Source organism: Triticum aestivum, chromosome 5A (genome assembly GCF_018294505.1).
Source record: "Triticum aestivum cultivar Chinese Spring chromosome 5A, IWGSC CS RefSeq v2.1, whole genome shotgun sequence".
Classification (NCBI taxonomy): domain Eukaryota; kingdom Viridiplantae; phylum Streptophyta; class Magnoliopsida; order Poales; family Poaceae; genus Triticum; species Triticum aestivum.
The window spans coordinates 14,374,297-14,394,381 of NC_057806.1; the positions used below are offsets into that span (position 1 = coordinate 14,374,297).

Consider the following 20,085-nt stretch of genomic DNA (forward strand, 5'->3'; position numbering starts at 1 on the left):
AGCACTCTCCAATAAAAAATGGCAGCAATTCTGGTGAGCGCTAAAGTTTCTGTTTTTTACAGCAAGATCAACAAGACTTTCCCCAAGTCTTCCCAACGGTTCTACTTGGCACAAACACTAATTAAAAGATAAATACTCAATCATAACAGATGCTATATAAATTATTTATTACTAAACAGGAACAAAAATTAAGGAACAAAAATAAAGTTGGGTTGCCTCGCAACAATTGCTATCGTTTAACGTCCCTAGCTAGGCATGATGATTTCAACGATGCTCACATAAAAGATAAGAATTGTAACATAAAGAGAGCATCATGAAGAATATGACTAGCACATTTAAGTCTAACCCACTTCCTATGCATAGGGATTTTGTGAGCAAACAACTTATGGGAACAATAATCAACTAGCATAGGAAAGCAAAACAAGCATAACTTTAAAACTTTAAGCACATAGAGAGGAAACTTGATATTATTGCAATTCCTACAAGCATATGTTCCTCCCTCATAATAATTTTCAGTAGCATCATGAATGAATTCAACAATATAACCAGCACCTAAAGCATTCTTTTCATGATTTATAAGCATAGAATTTTATTACTCTCCACACAAGCAAAATTCTCCTCATTAATAGTAGTGGGAGCATCATAAGAGATTTGAATACTATAAATTGTTTCCACATTAAAAGAGTAATGTTCAGAGAAGGGGTACTCATAATCATGACAAGTTTTATAAATATAATCACTACTTTTTATAGCATAAGTATCATCACAATAATCATCATAGGTAGGAGGCATGCTATCATCATTATAAATTTGCATGTTAAAACTTGGGAGACTAAAAATATCGTCATTAAACATAGCTTCCCCAAGCTTGGGACAAACATTAATTCCAGCAAATATATTCTCAAAAACATCATCTTCATCAAACATAGCATCCCCAAGCTTGGGCCTTTTCATATCATAAGCATAATCACTCTCATCATTAATAGTGTGGATAGCACCAATAGTATAGCAATTATCATATTCTTCCAAGCAAGTGCCAAAAAGATTTTCAAGATCATAAGAAGTATCATTATCTTCCACAATTATATTTTCATGGGGCACAATAGTAATAGGAGCAGCATTATTTGGGGGAGATATCTTTTTACCTCTCTTCCTTTTTCTTTTCTTCTTCTTCACCACATCATGTGTGGGTTCAATCCTCTTTTTGGAGCTCCTTATTAATGAGATTGGTTGAATAGGAGGCTCCTCCTCGTTACCTGATTCATCATAAGAAATAATAGAAGGGTATTGGGAAGTCTCTTCCCTTTTGTTAGTATTCTCTTCATCCTCTATTTGTTTTCTTTTATTTATGTAATTGGCAATATAAGGATTTTCAATGCAATTCACCGCACAATACATATAAATTTCCTCTAGATCAAAGCCAAGCAGTTTATAACGGGAAAATTATGGAAGATCCCCAGTTATATGTTTCATTCTTCGCAACCCATAAGCAAGATAAGTTCATTATAATGTGCAAGGGAAATCAACTCAGCACAATTTTTGGACACGATTAGATCATGAAACAATTTGCATCGGATGGTTAAATGACCACGTTCACTGCAAAGCTCACAAGTATGGCCAAGAAAATTTAAATTTTCAGCACAATCATCTAGCCTTTCTTGCAACAATTTAGTTTCTAAGTACTTATGCCTCTTGCAATATCTATTTTCCCTATTTGGTGTGTACTTACAAACCCAATGCACTCCACAAAAATTGATATGTTTATAGGAGACATTTTCATCATAACTAGTGCAATCTTCATTAGTACTATGTATATTCAAGGAGTTCATACTAACAACATTGCAATCATGCTCATCATTCAAAGATTTAGTGCCAAGCATTTTAATGCATTCTTTTCCTAACACTTTGGCACAATTTTCCTTTCCATCATACTCACGAAAGATATTTAAAATATGAAGCGTATGAGACAAACTCAATTCCATTTTTTATGGTTTTCTTTTATAAACTAAACTAGTGATAAAACAAGAAACTAAAAGACTCGATTGCAAGGTATAAAGATATACCTTCAAGCGCTAACCTCCCCGGCAACGGCGCCATAAAAGAGCTTGATGTCTACTACACAACCTTCTTCTTGTAGACGCTGTTGGGCCTCCAAGTGTAGAGGTTTGTAGGACAGTATCAATTTTCCCTCAAGTGGATGACCTAATGTTTATCAATCCGTAGGAGGCGTAGGATGAAGATGGTCTCTCTCAAGCAACCCTGCAACCAAATGACAAATAGTCTCTTGTGTCCCCAACACACCCAATACAATGGTAAATTGTATAGGCGCACTAGTTCGGCGAAGAGATGCTGATACAAGTGGTATATGGATGGTAGATAAAGGTATTTGTAATCTGAAAATATAAAAACAGCAAGGTAACTAATGATAAAGGTGAGTGTAAACGGTATTGCAATGCGTTGAAACAAGGCCTAGGGTTCATAATTTCACTAGTGCAAGTTCCCTCAACAATAATAGCATAATTGGATCACATAACTATCCCTCAACATGCAACAAAGAGTCACTCCAAAGTCACTAATATCGGAGAACAAACGAAGAGATTATGGTAGGGTACGAAACCACCTCGAAGTTATTCTTTCCAATCAATCCGTTGGGCTATTCCTATAAGTGTCACAAATAGCCCTAGAGTTCGTACTAGAATAACACCTTAAGACACAAATCAACCAAAACCCTAATGTCACCTAGATACTCCAATGTCACCTCAAGTATCCGTGGGTATGATTATACGATATGCATCACAAAATCTCAGATTCATCTATTCAACCAACACATAGAACCTCAAAGAGTGCCCCAAAGTTTCTACCGGAGAATCAGGACGAAAACGTGTGCCAACCCCTATGCATAGGTTCATGGGCGGAACCCGCAAGTTTATCACCAAAACATACATCAAGTGAATCACGTGGTATCCCATTGTCACAACAGATATGCATGGCAAGACATACATCAAGTGTTCTCAAATCTTTAAAGACTCAATCCGATAAGATAACTTCAAAGGGGAAAACTCAATCCATTACAAGAGAGCAGAGGGGGGAAGAAACATCATGGGATCCAAATATAATAGCAAAGCTCACGATACATCAATATCGTATCACCTCAAGAACATGAAAGAGAGAGATCAAACACATAGCTACTGGTACATACCCTCATCCCCAAGGGAGAACTACTCCCTCCTCATCATGGAGAGCACTGGAATGATGAAGATGGCCACAGGAGAGGGAATCCCCCTCCGGCAGGGTGCCGGAACGTGTCTAGATTGGCTTTCGGTGGCTATGGAGGCTTCTGGCGGCGGAACTCCCGATCTATTGTGCTCTGCGATTGTTTTAGGGTATATGGAGATATATAGGCGGAAGAAATACGTCAGGGAGGCCTCGAGGGGCCCACTAGGGTGGAGGGCGCGCCTAGGGGGGTGGGCACGCCCCCCTGCCTCGTGGCCTCCTTGTAGATCCCATGACGTGCACTCCAAGTCTTCTGGGCTTCTTCTGATCCAAAAATAGTTCCCTGAAGTTTCAGGTCAATTGGACTCCGTTTGGTTTTCCTTTTCTGCGATATTCTAAAAGAAGGTAAAAACAGAAACTGGCACTAGGCTCTGGGTTAATAGGTTAGCCCCAAAAAATGATATAAAAGTGTATAATAAAGCGCATAAAATCTAAAACAATAGATAATATAGCATGGAGCAATCAAAAATTATAGATACGTTGGAGAAGTATCAGTTTGTATTACTCCCTTTTGTAACCGTGATAAAAGACTATGGGGTTCCCGAATGACGCTCTAGGGCTGCCCTTTTCGACCAAGTTATTGTGTCCCACACACTTGTGCAAGTTTTTCTTAAAAAGCCCCCACCGCCGAGTCGACCCGCTCAACCCGGGGGCTCGAGGGCTGGCCGCCTTGACCGCCACCTGCTGCCTTCCTTAGCACATCTCGGCGTGGTCCGGTCACCATGGTCCTCCACTTTAACCTATGCCACAGAACCGGCTTCGGTTGTCGGCCAGCAAAGAATTATGGGCCAAAGCACCAACACGTCGTGAAATACTAAGTTAGGTCCGCCGGATCGGCCAACCCGGCCCCACCGCCTTAACTTACCGCACGACCTGCTGCTCGCCAACCGGCTTTGCCGGATTGCCGCTAGCCGGCCTAGTGGGTGTTTCACTCGCGCTCAACGTCTGAAAAGCCTAAATACCGCGTACTCGTTCCAAAGGGATGAACTCCTTGTCATGGACCGGAGCCCGGCCGTTTGACTCACGAGGGGGGGCAAGAGGGGAGGCAGGCAAGAAAATGGCTCAAAAACGGAAAGTGAAAGTGCAAACACTCACAAAATATTTACATCAGAAATTAAAACAGGCCCATGGCCAGAGTTCATTACTTTACACCTAAACATCCAGTGAGTGGGTCGACCTGCTACCTAATAGAAATTGTCGCAAAGATAAAACAGGGCGGCCTCAGCTTCAGGCATCTCCAGCGCGAGGTCGCGCAGCTGCCGGCTCCCCCCGGTGGCCTCCGGGTTCACCGAGGAGCCGGTATCTACCGCCTCGGCGTCCTCATCCTCGTAGAGGCTCGACTCCTCGGAGCCGCCCTCCGGATCATCGAGAAGCAGGCCGAAGTCGCCAGGAGGAACGACCGCACCATCGTCTGTTCGCTCCAGCTGGAACTCGTCGTGCATCAAGACCCGGCCAGCCTCCGCCTGCAGCTGGCGCTCTGCGCCTGCTCACTGGCCCATCAGCCGGTCCAGCGCCAGATCCGGATGCCAAGATATCATGAACCTAAGTGCCATCTCGGCACCGGCACGAGCAGCAGAGACGTACCACACCCGAAGTTGCTCCGGCCCAGCCTCCAACCACTGCGCCAGCCGCAAGAAGCTGTTTGGCATGACGACGCCAGGCCAGAGGGCCGCCATCATCCCCGTGCCAACCTGGGAGAGCCGTGCCATCTGCTCGCCCAAGACTATTAGGCGAGCTTCGGTCGCGGCCATGACCTCCGAGAAGGTCTAGGTGACCTGCGGATCGGTCCTGGCACCCATGATCCCCTGCGGCGACCGCTGGAAGTGAATGGCCTCCACCGCCGCCCCGTGTGTCTCCATGAAGTGCCCTATAAGAAAGAAGAACAAGACACTCCAGCAACAAGAAGGAAAGAAAGCCAGCTTCTCAACCCGGCAGAATCAAAAGAAAGCACTTACTGGCGAAGGTCTCGTCCAGGTGCTGCGCTTCAAGCAACATACCATGCCACTCCCTGGTACCGGCACGGTCGCGGTCCTGAAGTGCCTTCTCCATATTGGCGACCTTGGCGTCGACCGCCTTCAGCTTGGCGTCCTTCGCGGTGGCCGCCTTCTCATGCTCCTCCTGCAAATGAAGGAGCTCCTCCTGATGGGCCTCCGCCGCCGTGACGGCCGCCGCCTTCAGGCCCTCCACCTCGGCCTGGAGTTGACCCTTGTCGTCGGCTAGCTTGTTACGCTGTTGGCCGGCTTCAGCAAGGGCTTGCTTGGCCTCCACCGCCTTGACCGCCTCCACCTTGAGAGGGTCCACCTCGGCCTGAAGATGGCTCTTGTCGACCGCTAGCTGCTCCTGCAGCCGGCCGGCCACGGCAAGCGCTTGCTCGGCTCCCACCGCCTCCACCCTCAGCTCCGCCACCTCGACCCGAAGCCGGCCGGCTACGGCGACGACCCGGTCGTACTGATGGACGGCCCATATCTGCCGGGTTCACTAAGATGACACCTCGGCCATGGCGGCTATGTAACAAAGACTCACGAAACAAAAGCAAGGCTACTTTAAGATTTGACCCAACTACTACGTAGTTGGCCCGAATCTCGGTGGCTACACCCAGTGGTGTGCTAGCGCGCCCCCACTAAAGAGCACGCAAGAATATTACCTTCGGCGACATGGAGCGCCTCCTCCCAGGCGGCAAGCTGCACCTTGAGATGCCGGTGCTTCTCCGGGAGCCGATTGAAGACGCCAACCTGGTAGGCATCCAGTTGCTGCAAGTAACAAGAATCAACACGAGCCAAACACATAGGATTCAACCCAACTACTACATAGTTGGCCCGAATCTCGGGGGCTACACCCAGTGGGTGTGCTAGCACGCCCCCACTAACTAGCCGCAAGAAGAAAAGCAGAAGGCAAAAGGGGAAAACTTACCATCATGGTGCGTTCCAGCTCCCGCGCCCGCTCCGTCTCGGCCTGGGCGAAGGCCTGGACCCTCTCCACGCTCCCTCGGAGGAGCTGGCTCACGGCAGCCATTGCCGCCTCCTCCTGCATCAGGGGCCCGAAGAAGACCTCGTTGGGCCCAGCCCGAGCCGGCTGCGGCCCGGTGGCCTAACGGCTCCCTGGCCTGATGACCAGGGCATGCTCGTGGCTTGCCGGCTCCTCCGAGGCCAGCGCCCCCTCCGACACAACAACCGGAGTCGTCTACGGCGCCGCAGGCTGCGGCGCCCCACCCGCCGGTGCCTGAGGCGCCCCGTCCGGCATCGCCTCCTCCAAGACGGCTTCGCTTCCTCCTCCCTCAGCCTCCTCCCTCTTAACAGCGTCGCCCCGTGGCGGGGTGTCATCCCCAATCACCACAACCACCCGATCAAGCTCTGCCACCTCCGCACGGCCGTCATGGCCGCGCTCCCCCTCTGATGATGGGGGCATAAAGACCGCCGCTGCCGGCTCCATGCCCTCCGGCATCTCGGGCCAAGCCGGCTCCTCCGCGGCCCGCCCCCTCACAGTCGTGGCCCTAACCCAAGCTTGGGCCGATGCCGCCTCCATCTCCACCATGACCCGGTTCCGGTCCCTCCAAGCCCGGGCCTCAGCATCGGCTGGGTCCAGGCCCAGGTCCGGGTCGGCCATCTCCTCGCCCCGGTCAATGACGCGGGACCGAGTCTTCCGGAACACAGCGCCGCCATCAGACACGGCCTCCATCGTCACCAGCACCAGCGATATCAGTGACATAAGGCATAACATAATAAACAAACAAGAACCAAGAGAAGCCGCTCGGCAGCTCACCAAAAATCAACATAAGAGAACTTACCCGACCACCAACGGAACGGTCGGGATTGCCGGTGCCGCCTACAGCGCGCGGCGTCTCCTCTTGGTGGGCGCTTGGTGTCGGCAGCCGGGTCCGCCGTACGCTTCGCAGTCGGCTTCTGGGGCACCAGGTCGCCCTTCCCGTGAGATCAGCTTGCTACCGCCGTCCCGCGAGCCAACCCGGCTCCAGTCGCATCGCTGCCCCCTCTTGACGCCGCTGCGTCATTGACTCGTATCAGCATCCCACGCCGCCTCACAGCCGGCGTCTCAAGAAATGAAAGCACAGAAGATTACCCACACGGCGTGCCTCGCCGGCGTCGGTGTCGGCCTCCTCCGGGTCCTCGCCCTGGGCCGCCGCCTCCTCCGATCCTGCCCGCTCCACCTGCGTCAATGCCCCGGTCATACGGATGCGGGATGACATTCAATAGAACCTTCCTCGTCGCATCGAGACGAACAAGAAGATGAGCGGTGGCAAAGTACAAAGACCAAGGACGTAGAAGAAGGAGTTCTGCCACTTCTTGGAAGAATCCTCCAGCGGCATCTTGGGGCACTCCCCGCGTGTCCGCATCATGATGACGGCGGCCCTGCAGGAGGACATCTCCCCGGCCTTCGGGCCCTGCTGGTTCAAGGAGAAGAAGCGCATCCAGAGGTCGATCGTGGGCTCGACCCCCAGGTACCGCTCGCACAGGGTAACAAAGTCGGACAACTGCAGAATGGCGTTCACGCCAAGATGGTGTGGTATGAGCCCGAAGAACTCCAGGAATGTGTGGAAGAAGTTGCTCGCGAGAAGGCGGAACCCGCGCTTGAAATGCATGTAGAAGACCACGCGCTCGGTCCCCTCCGGCCGCGGCTCCTGCTCGCCCTCCGGCAGGCGCACGGCCACTTCTGTCTCCCTCGGCAGGCGCCTGGTGTCGGGCAGATATGTGATGTCCTCCCCGGTGATGGTGGAACCTATCCACGATCCCGACGGCAATGCCATGGACGGTGTGGGGCGGAGCAGAACAAGGAAAGAGAAGATTGGCGACGAAGTCTTGCTCAAAGAGCGGCGGAGCATCACGGTGCGCAGCAGTCGCAAGAGCAAGAAGGAGAAGGAAGAAGAAGGGGAGCGTGAGCGAGAGTGATTTCCGCCGCCCCCTCCTCCCAATTTATAAGCCACAGTGGGAACGTGGGGATGTGGGATCGTTTGCGCCCGCCCCTCCCACTTCCCCGCAATAACTACGCACGTACCACACGCAATAACTGACTCGAGAATGGCAACCGACCCGCGGACGCCGCAATAAATCCACGTGTGTGGGCCGAGGGCGCGCAGTCACGGGCCCCAACTCATCGCCGCGTCCCATCACGCATGTGGCCTGTCAGGTCCCTTCGGCTCTCGAGCGCCACGTGGTGCCCGCACCGAGCCCAATAGATTGTTTCAAGATTCGGCGGACTCCTGGTTTCCCGCCCACACCGGGATGCCGTGATCCGGCTTCCGGAAGATGGCACACAGTGGGAGTTGCCGGACCGGGAGGTTGCAAGATTTACCAACAGCCGCGTCCTCAAGGGGGAAACTGCGAAGGCCCTCCTACTTGAAGTCGGCGGACCTTCATAGCTTCGGGGACTACTGTCGGGGGGATGAACCCCGGGCAGGCAACGGAATCCGGATCCTTTTCAAAAACACCGGGGCCAGCATCTCCCCTCTAGCCGGCTCACGCTTGGCCGGGTTCCTCAACCCAGCCAAGTCCCTCAACTCGGCCAAATGCTTCGACCCAACCAAGACGGCTACCCGGCCTTGCCGGAAGGCGCAAGCCGGTTGAACCTATGAACCAAGACTTCTTCAGCAAGCCAGCTCTCCCGTGGCGTGTTCCTCAACCCGTCCATGGGTCAGCTCCTGTCCCATCCAAGGTATGATGGGACAGGTCTCCACTAAAGGGATGAGCGTGGAAACAGTGACCCACCAACTCCTCTGACCGGTGAAGGCATGGCAACAGTGCCCCACCTGCACGCTAACCATAGCCGTCGTGGCTACAGCGCGCCCATCGTCACTCCTGACGCCGGCAGATGGCGACCTGGCGGTGCACCATTGTAGCGGACTCGACCCGGCCACTCCGTGACGATCGACAAGACAAAGAAAAGTGTGTGCTGGCACACGGGGCCCGCGCCCGGATAACCCAGCGAGCCCTGACACCCGGCGGGTCCCAGCACCGGCTTCCCAGACGATGACAACCCAACCCCATGGCTTTGTAACATTACCATTGTACACTTGGGGGGTTGACCTATAAAACCCCCCAGGAGCCCTCATGCAGACAGGCGATCCGATCGGTAGAACGCAGACACCCACACAAGGAGAAGGAACAGCTTAAGCCCTGGCCTGCATTCCTTCTTCTTCCAAACAGCTCTAGAAGCAACTTTGTACTGTTTCATATAAACCACACTCGGCAGGACTAGGGGTGGTATCTCTCCGGAGAGCCCCGAACCTGGGTATGTCTTGCGTCCCTCGCTCGCTCATGCCAACCTCGTCTCTCGAGCCCACCGGTGCCCTCGAGCCTCCTCCCCTCTTTAGCCATACTTTGGCATCTGCCGTGCGCCCACCACGACAGTGTGGAACTTGAAGAATTTTTTCGTCATAGTTCTACTCACACATCATGCAAACATCATACATGGAAATAGATTTCTTAGAATTTTCAAACCACATATATCCATATAAGGCTAATCATAGCTGGGAGTAACTTTCACAGTGAGTAGTAACATATTTGTAGTATCGTGCAAACCTTCATTTATTAAGATGTAGATTCATATTGCATTGGGGTTCGTTATGTTAAGGTAGTGTGTTATGTTACCACAAGCATCTCTCTACTCTTAAGTACTTGCCACATAAGCAAATTTACCTTCGGATGTGCTCATGCAGTGCATATAATGCGTTCTGGGCTGTGGGCCAACAGTTGATTATCCAATAGAAGTCTTGATATATACTAAATTGGTCTGGATGGGAAGGACGTAGATTAAATCGCAAAAGAAATAAAGAAGTTATGTGTCGAGTAAAAAAGAAACTAGGGAGTACCTCACCAGCCAGTTCTCTTTAGATCGCACACACGTGTGTGTACATGTTTACGTCGTACACAATTGAATCTCAACCACATCTATAATCCATAATACCTAAATAGTTGATCCCCACTACTTCTAATTCTCTCAACATGTGAGTCATCCACCTCATCAAGTGTGTCACGTCAGCATCCACTAACAATATTTTTCAGCCCATGCAAACCTTATTCGATTATCACTAATTCTCTCAACATGCAAGCATCCAACTTCAGCCCATGCAAACCATAACAATATGTTTATTTTTGTCACTGGACATATGTAGTAGATTAGATAATTATTTAATTTATTTACTTCCTAAAGGTTGTGAAATGCCCTGATTTAGACAGAATGCAAGTACGGAATATTTATATGTTCAAATTATTAGCTTATGATTTAGATCTTTTCCTTCATATATAAGTCATTTGTAATTAATTTTTATATTCCTACAGCAACTCGCGGGGAAGGTTTATTATATTAGAGATCCAACGGCCATGGAATTTTGGAACATGGTTCCACACGCATCCACTATGACTAGTAAAATAAGAAAAATGCTGTAAAAACCAAAAAAATGTGTTTTCGTGTGTTTAAAGTAATTTGAAGGTTTGATTTTGTTTCTTCGTTAAGAATATCATGGTTACATGTCATTTCTTCGTGAAACTTCACAAGTTCACATTTGAATAGACACTCGATCAAGTTTTGTAACCTTAAATTTTATAATTGTTTGATTCTTTTGCTATTTTTTATCTTATTGGGTGCATGAAATCATGTTCACCATTGTGTTTTTTAGATCCAACCATCTAAATTTTTTAGATGATGTGACCTTACATGGTGTCTCTCTGAGTGCCTCTAGTTACTAATATAGAATCTTTTCGGGTGGCCCTGCCGAAAGGGAACAACGTACTATGAAAGAGACACATGTCTTAGAATTTTCAAACCTCTACATAACTTCTCGAATAAAAAACTTTAATTAATGGGCACATTTGTGCCACAATACTGAAAGTGACAGTTACAATATCACGTGAATTTTCCATTCAGTGTTCCTGTGTCTCTCCAGTATTATACACGTGTGCCGTTTAGGGGCCTCTCCTGTTCTAATTCTTATATAAAGCCAACCAGTTCACAAGGCATGCATCACCAACCTTAGCATTATCAGAGAGAAGTGATCAGCTGAGCTCGAACGTTCTCCGGCAATGGCAGCCTCCGTGGAGAGTCACGGTCGCCCACACCCGCCTGCGATGAATGACAACCAGCGCAGCCACGGGTTTCACCACCCCACCGTATGGGGGGACTTCTTCCTTGGTTTCAGGCCATTCTCTCCGGCGCAGGTGAACTAAATTTAATCAGCACACTCCAGTGTTGTACCTTCTTGTTGGAGCTAGGTTGGATGAACTAGTAGTACTTCCGTTGCACAACTCCTTATAGATGTCGTTTTACAGAATGTAGAAGTTAACTTAAGGTTTAGCGGATAATATAACGCACATCATGAAGTATGTTTTTGTTGAAACATATTTTCATGCAAAATGGACTGTTGAAGCATAACCTCGTACACCAAGTGAGTACTAATGTTACATGCTCTTGCAGTGTATTTCCATGAAAAACAAGGCTGAAGTAATAAAAGAAGAGCTGAGGGCGACAATAGTAGATTCGGGTTCTGTTGATCTGCCTCAGAAGCTTGAGCTTGTCGATACTTTACAGCGGCTTGGTTTGGACTACCACTATGGGACGGAGATCAATGATTTGTTGTGTGGGATTCATGATGCCGGCGATGAAGCCCACGATCTTCACACGGCGGCCCTTCGATTTTATTTGCTCAGGAAACAGGGATTGAATGTTTCACCAGGTATAACGAACATAATTAGAATATCAAAGACGTGGGTAGGTGAGGTTTTCTAGAATTATTTGTCCTAATAGAACCATGTACTATACATTACAATGCCACAGATGTATTCCTAAAGTTCATAGATGACGAAGGAAAGATTACGTGCAACGACACAAGAAGCCTCTTGGGCGTGTACAACGCTGCCCATGTTCGAACCCATGGTGAAGAAACACTCAGCAGCGCGATGGCTTACGCAAAAGACCATCTCGAGCGTGCCGTGGAGCAACAGACAATTCCACCATCAATATTGCTCGATCAGGTGCGGCGCGCGCTGGAAACACCTCTTTTCAGGAGGCCTCGCAGAGTTGAAGCGCGACACTTCATCTCAGTTTATGAGAGAATGAGTACAAGGAATGAGGCCATTTTGGAGCTTGCAAAGCTGGACTTCAGTATTCTGCAAGCCCTGTACTGTGAGGAGCTGAGGGCTCTTACTCTGTAAGTGACTCTCTATGACGAAATCTGCTAGTATATAACACTGGACATGGTGTCTCGCTGAGTAGGCCGAAAGCACAGGCCGCAGGCACCAAAGCTGGATCCCTTGTGCGGAGTAAGGGCGCCTCACACCCAGCAGCGAGTGCTGCACAAGGAACCTCCAAGGCAGCTACGTGTGGTGGCCTAGCCACAAGACAAGGCTCCCATGGTGGGCTACAAACAAGTCTAGCAGGAGGGCTTGGTGGCTCACGTGGTGAGCTAGGGCCATCTACACCTAGTGACGTTGCAAGTGATCCACGAGATATGCAAGGTTCTTTACCAGCGCATGTACGTACAGTTTTGCCATGCTTGGCCACTATAATGCAAGAAGATGGGAACGGCAATGTAACATCTGTACCCGGGGATGAAAGTCTAGCTTTGCCAAAAGCAATGTGCGAAGCAAACGGTGAGGAGTTACTCCTGAAGGTACAAGGAGCCATGCAAATAATGTCGTCTCCGAAGGCACAAGAGACGAGGACAACGCCACCTACACCTGTACTGCTACAACCGGTGTTACACCCATATTCGGAGAAGACTCTTCGGACGATTGACCCGGTAAAAGTGAAAGGGAGTGGGCGACGGTGTCTAGCAAGTGCCGAGGACTCGGCAGAATTTGTGGACGCAAATACGAAGGAGTGTTGGCGTCATGCTATGAAAGAAGAGTTGGGGTCGATCCATGACAATAATTCATGGGAGTTTGTGGATCTTCCCAACAATGAAAAGACTATAGAGCTTAAGTGGGAATTCAAGGTCAAGAACGATGTTGAAGGGTGGATGAAGCACAAGGCGCGGTTTGTAGCCAAAGAGTATGTGCAAGAAGAGGGTGTGGACTTCGAAGAAGTGTTCGTTCCCATTGCAAAGATGGAGTCGGTGAGATTACTCATCGCTCTCGCGGCTCAGGAATCATGAAAAGTACATCACATGGATGCAAACTCTATGGTTTTGAACGGCGAGATAGGAGATGTGTATGTGAATCAACCACCGGATTTCATCAAAGAGGAAGAAGAGCACAACGTACTGAAGTTACACAAAATCTTGTATGGACTATGGCAAGGACCTCGGGAGTGGAACATCAAACTTGATCGGACATTGATTTCTCTTGGATTTGAGAAAGCCCCACTAGAGCATGCAATGTACAAGAGAGGTGAAGGAAGGGATCGTCTACTAGTTGGCATCTACGTCGACGACCTATTAATTACCGGAGCAGATGAAGAGGTGATTGCAAAGTTCAAGCTACAGATGAAAGAGTTTTTCAAGATAGGTGATCTAGGTCTTTTGAGCTACTACCCCGGGATAGAGGTACATCAAAAGATGGAGGGGGTCACACTATGAGAGGAGGCATACGCAAGGAAGATACTTAAAAACTGTGCTATGAAATATTGCAATCCAATTGACGCTCCGACGAAACCTCGTCTTGAGCTGAACAAGAAGAGTAAAGCACCCGTAGTTAATGCAATAGAGTATATTGCAGCTGCCACTGCGGCGTGTGAAGGTGTGTGGCTAGGGCGGCTACACGGTGATCTCATGGATCGAGATCTGGAACAAGTGGTGCTTAATGTTGATAGCAAGTCTGAAAGTTTTCTGCGCGAAGATCCAGTGCGGCATGATAGAAGCAAGCACACTGATACGGTGTATCACTACATAAAGGACTGCGTGAAAGAAGCTAAGATGAAGGTCAACTACGCTTGCACCGATGATCAGATGGCAGACATCCTAACCAAGGCTTTGCATCGAGAGAAGCTCTTGGAGATGCGAAGAAGGCTCGGAGTCGGAGCTGTGACATAACGACGTCGTGTTTAGGGGGTGATTGTTGGAAGTAAAGCCGACATACCCTCCCAGCTGGCGGTGTTTGGGTCGTGTACGAGCATGTATCCGGTTAGTATTTGAGTCAGAGTTAGTCTAGGAGTAGTATTACTCTAGATAGCTTAGCTTTCGTACTATATATATGTACGTACCCCTAGGCTTGTAATACCACCGTGAGATCAATAAAGCAAAACACCAGGCTCGAGACGGGCCTGTGGCAATCATCCAAATACTTGTGTGCGTGCGTTTGTTTCCGGCCGGCTGGCCGCCGTGCACGTACGTGTGATTTTGGTGTTGCCTACGGAAAGATTGATCAGGAGCAGACTAGCTAGTACAAGCTAGCTTTGCACTACGGTGTGTATCGACGTAAAGCACTTCGTCGAGATTGTCAGCAAGGTTTGTTCGTCATTGTCGTTCGTCGTCGGTCGTACCACCGTCGTGGGAAGTACTCGACGTCGGGACTGGGCCAACAATATAGGCAAAATTTCACCTTCTGTCCCTCGGTGCAATTTGTTTCGTCACTAAGCTCTAAGTCCAGACACAACCCTTGAAATGGATTTCATATGATCCCTCATACCATTACAATACAAGTTCTTGGTTCATGTGCAGGTGGTGGGAAGGACTGCAACTACAAGACCACTTGAGCTTCGCACGAGACAGGATGGTGGAGATGCACTTTTGGATGCTTGGAGTTTTATTTGAGCCACAATATTCATACGGACGAATAGTGCTCACAAAGTTCTTTACATTTATATCGATATTCGATGACATTTACGACAGCTACAGCACCTTAGAAGAAAGCAGGCTCCTCACCATGGCAATGGAAAGGTCTCTATATATCTATGTTGGCTTGGGTGGTTTTAACAACCCATTAATGTGTTGCTTGATACTAATTCTAGAACAACTCTCTATTGTTTTTAGGTGGGATGAACAAGCCGCTGAACACCTCCCAGGTTACACGAAGTTTTTCTACAGAAAAGTACTCGCGACCATGAAGGTCATTGAAAAAGATTTGGATAGTCAAGGAAACAAGCATGCAGACTATGTAAAAAAGCTAGTAAGTTGATATCTCATGAACATGTTTAACTAAAGAAATATAAATCATTAAATACTTGCATATGATCATTATGGATGGAACGCAACTAGCACTATGACGTGAAGCCCCTGATCGCATTCTGGAATATTGATGTAGAGCCACTTGCATGCGTGTACAAATAGGTAAAAGTGATGAAATCATCAAGACTCTTGATAAATTTAAAATTTAAAATATTTTGACTCATAAATAGTGTACTAGATGTATGGTTCATCTTAACTGATGGCTTTGTTTCACAAGACATACAAAACTAATATCATAATATTTGTTGTCTTAACAGTTATCACCTATACTTATGAAGAGCATGTTTTATTAATGTTCAACAACAACAAAGCCTTTAGTCCCAAACAAGTTGGGGTAGGCTAGAGATGAAACCCATAAGATCTCGCAACCAACTCATGGCTCTGGCACATGGGTAGCAAGCTTTCACGCACCCCTATCCGTAGCTAGCTCTCTGGTGATACTCCAATCGTCCTTTAGGTCTCTCTTAACGGATTTCTCCCATGTCAAATTCGGTCTACCCCGCCCTCTCTTGACATTCTCCGCACGCTTTAGCCGTCCGCTATGCACTGGAGCTTCCGGAGGCCCGCGCTGAATATGCCCAAACCATCTCAGACAATGTTGGACAAGCTTCACTTCAATTGGTGCTACCACAACTCTATCTCGCATATCATCATTCCGGACTCGATCCTTTCTCGTGTGGCCACACATCCATCTCAACATACGCATCTCCACCACACCTAACTGTTGAACATGTCGCCTTTTAGTCGGCCAACACTCAGCGTCATACAACATTGCGGGTGGATCCGCCGTCCTGTAGAACTTGTCTTTTAGCTTTTGTGGCACTCTTTTATCACAGAGAATGCCAGAAGCTTGGCGCCACTTCATCCATCCGACTTTGATTCAATGGTTCACATCTTCATCAATACCCCCATCCTCCTGCAGCATTGACCCCAAATATCGAAAGGTGTACTTCTGAGGTGCCACCTGGCCATCAAGGCTAACCTCCTCCTCCTCACACCTAGTAGTACTGAAACGGCACATCATGTACTCGATTTTAGTTCTACTAAGCCTAAACCCTTTCGATTCCAAGGTTTGTCTCCATAACTCTAACTTCCGATTTACCCCTGTCTGACTATCATCAACTAGCACCACATCATTCGCAAAGAGCATACACCATGGGATATCTCCTTGTATATCCCTTGTGACCTCATCCATCACTAATGCAAGAAGATAAGGGATCAAAGTTGACCCCTGATGCAGTCATATCTTAATCGGGAAGTCATCAGTGTCGACATCACTTGTTCGAACACTTGTCACAACATTATCGTACATGTCCTTGATGAGGGCAATGTACTTTGATGGGACTTTGTGTTTCTCCAAGGCCCACCACATGACATTCCGCGGTATCTTATCGTAGGCCTTCTCCAAGTCATTGAACACTATATGCAAGTCGTTCTTTTGCTCCCTATATCTCTCCATAAGTTGTCGTACCAAGAAAATGGCTTCCATGGTCGACCTCCCAGGCATGAAACCAAACTGATTTTTGGTCACGCTTGTCATTATTCTTAAGCGGTGCTCAATGACTCTCTTCCATAGCTTCATTGTATGTCTCATCAGCTTAGTTCCACGGTAATTAGTACAACTCTGAACACCCCCCTTGTTCTTGAAGATTGGTACTAATATACTTCGTCTCCATTCTTCTGGCATCTTGTTTGCCTGAAAAATGAGGTTGAAAAGCTTGGTTAGCCATACTATCGCTATGTCCCCGAGACCTTTCCACACCTCAATGGGGATACAATCAGGGCCCATCGCCTTGCCTTCTTTCATCCTTTTTAACGCCTCCTTGACCTCAGACTCCTGAATTCGCCACACAAAACGTATGCGGTCCCATCAAAGGAGTCGTCCAGTTCAATGTTTTATTAGTCTTCGTAAAAAAATCTGCTACGCTTAAGAAATATGTGTATGCATGTATGTTGACAATCAACTTCCCCATGGAAAATAAATATATAATTGTGCCTGTGCAGCTAATCGATGCTACAAAATGCTACTACAACGAGGCGAAATGGTGTGAGGAAAGCGACACACCAGTTACTGTTGAGGAGCACCTGCGGATCTCGGTGCCTAGCTGTTGCTGCATGCATGTTGCATGCCTTGCCTTCAGTGTCATAGGAGCGGGCAGAGACGCCATCGAGTGGGGCATGACCTATCCCAAAATCATGCGAGCTTCCTGCACCATCGGCCGCGTCATCAATGATGTGGCTTCACACGAGGTTACACACTTACAGCTGAAAATATATGCCATGTTTTATTTTATTTGCTTTTTTCAGTTCATGGATAAGTTTGGGATCCTTTTAGTTTTGTAGCTTGTTGCTTTTGTTTGGTGGTGAATATTATGCAAAAGCATAATAAATCCTAGTTCTGTGCATCATGATATCTATGCCAATTAAAAGCCAATTAAGTAAACTGATGTAATCCCTCCATTCTGAAATACCCTTTCTTTTAAATTAATACATGGCGTTTTAGAGATTTGTGTATCTAAGACTCTAAAAATGAACATAGATATATTGCTGTAAATTATAAACTTACTGAACTTCAAAATGTTTTAAATGGTAAATCCCACGATATTATTGTAGTTAACAATCTCAAATAAGATAGTCCCCTCAGAGAAGTTTGGGAAAATATTTTCTAGAACACCATCTAATTTGGAATGGGGATAATAGTTAACTGGTCATACAAACCACTTGCCATACAATATAGGTAAACTAATAGAAAAGTTATTTAACTAGAAAAGGACACCCTGGTAACTGCATCATTTGATGCATTGCTGCACATAGCCGTATTAATAGAACGGGTGATCACTTTGTTAACATGACCCTCTTTTTCCCTCGTAAATCAGCGATAACAAGAACAGTGCTCTGGCGAAAGGTCTGTGATGTCAACGGTGGAAGCATGCATGGAGGAGAACAACTACATTGCGAAGGAAGATGCATACAAAAAGCTCAGGGAGCTCATAGAGGAGTCATGGATGGACATCATTGAGGAGGTCCTCAGGCCATCCGCCGTGCGGCCCGCAGCGCCGCTCCTCGAGGCAGTGGTGAATTCGACACGGATGTTGGACTTCTTGTACAAGGATCAAGACGCGTACACCGATCCACGAGGTCTCAAAGTGGTAGTAGATTCTATATATGTAAATCCTATATAGAGAAAAGTATTCAAATTTCTATATGCAAATAATCATGCTATGAGAAACCATATAACTCACCACTCATGTATCATCCAATGTATCTACGAGAAAACTATGAGAAAAAAATGTACTATGCGCAAGCCGAATGATAATCAAGTCTTTCAATCAGCTGGTTTAGCAAGTAGTATCTAGACTAAACATGCATCACACCGTCCACTACTTTACACCTGGATCTGGAGAATCTGGTGCCTGGCAGCAAGCAACATATAGGAGCTGCTCTCCTAGCCTCGTCGAGCCAGTCGGTACCTACCAAGCAAGGGATGGGAAGCAGAAATTGTGCATTGTACCAGGACAATCGTTTGTAGCACCTTAGTGTTGAACATTTCCTGAGCACTTGACCAATTCTCGGTGCTTTACCTTTTATGGTGTCATGACATACTCTTCGACACGTATGTTATCAAATGGTTATCCCTAGGAGTTAGTTGGTTGACCGAGAAAAAGCAACATTTACCTTGTTTGAGTCACCTTCACACAGTACTAGAAATTTCGTTATCCACCGATGGTACAACCTCTGCCTCTGTCCACCAACATACTTGCCAGCTTTATCACTATTGGCGAAGAGATGCGAGGTAGCACGATGCTGCAATCCAGCCAACCACTTCCCACAAGATTTTTCTAACGTGGCATTTTTCAACTCTTTAATATGTTCGATTTTTTCGTGGCAACTCAAGCTATTTCTTTTGAGTCCACAGTGAAACTAGCGGCTGCGATGAAACATCTAAGATTTATTTAAATTGTTTGTATATGCTAAATATAACTATACTTGGTCTACAATGAATGATTTTGATATAATATTTACTTTATTCTAAATGTTAAAAACATATTAAAAATATCGGTAATTTAAAATCTTTTTTTGCAAGATAAATACTAGACAATTATTCTTGCAAAGCTTAATCCATGCACTTATTACATGTGATAGTGATCAAAGTTAAACACTGACACTGAGGTGCATCCAGACTTTGAACATCCATTTAGCCTGATCAAAGTGCGTACGGCTATCCCTTTATTTAGTGAAAGAATTATTGCATTTCATTGTGTTTCACACACGAATTTTCAAGTCCAAACAAGCAGGTTCATTTACGCTTGACCAGTCAAATAGTCAATAGATACCTACTGCTAAGGACTACTAGTAGAATGATGGTAGTGTGTCGTAGTCGGTGTTAAATAAAATACGCGCCTGCTGCTCACACCGATTATAGCAAATGCATTTTAGGAATAAACTTCCGTTTTCTAGACAATCAATTCTGTGGGATGCATTCGCTTGGTGAGGCCGGAAAACAGAAGTACCACATGGTCAAGTCGAGTGAAATTTGTACGCCAAAGGACCAAGTGGATTTGGCACATTGTTCAAGGAGATGGGGGCCTGTGGTTGGATTTTATCAAAGCTAAATATCTAAGGGGACAATCCTTCACTATATGCTCTCAGGCTCGCGGTTCCCAATTTTGGCAGGCAATTCAATCTCTGAAACCATGTTTTCG

At 47.1% G+C, this 20,085-nt stretch overlaps 1 pseudogene; it reads left to right on the forward strand.

The window, feature by feature from the left end:
- The first annotated feature begins 11,303 nt into the window (after nucleotides 1–11,303).
- LOC123106351 ((E)-beta-caryophyllene synthase-like) lies at nucleotides 11,304–18,644 on the forward strand (annotated as a pseudogene).
- The last annotated feature ends 1,441 nt before the right edge of the window (nucleotides 18,645–20,085 follow it).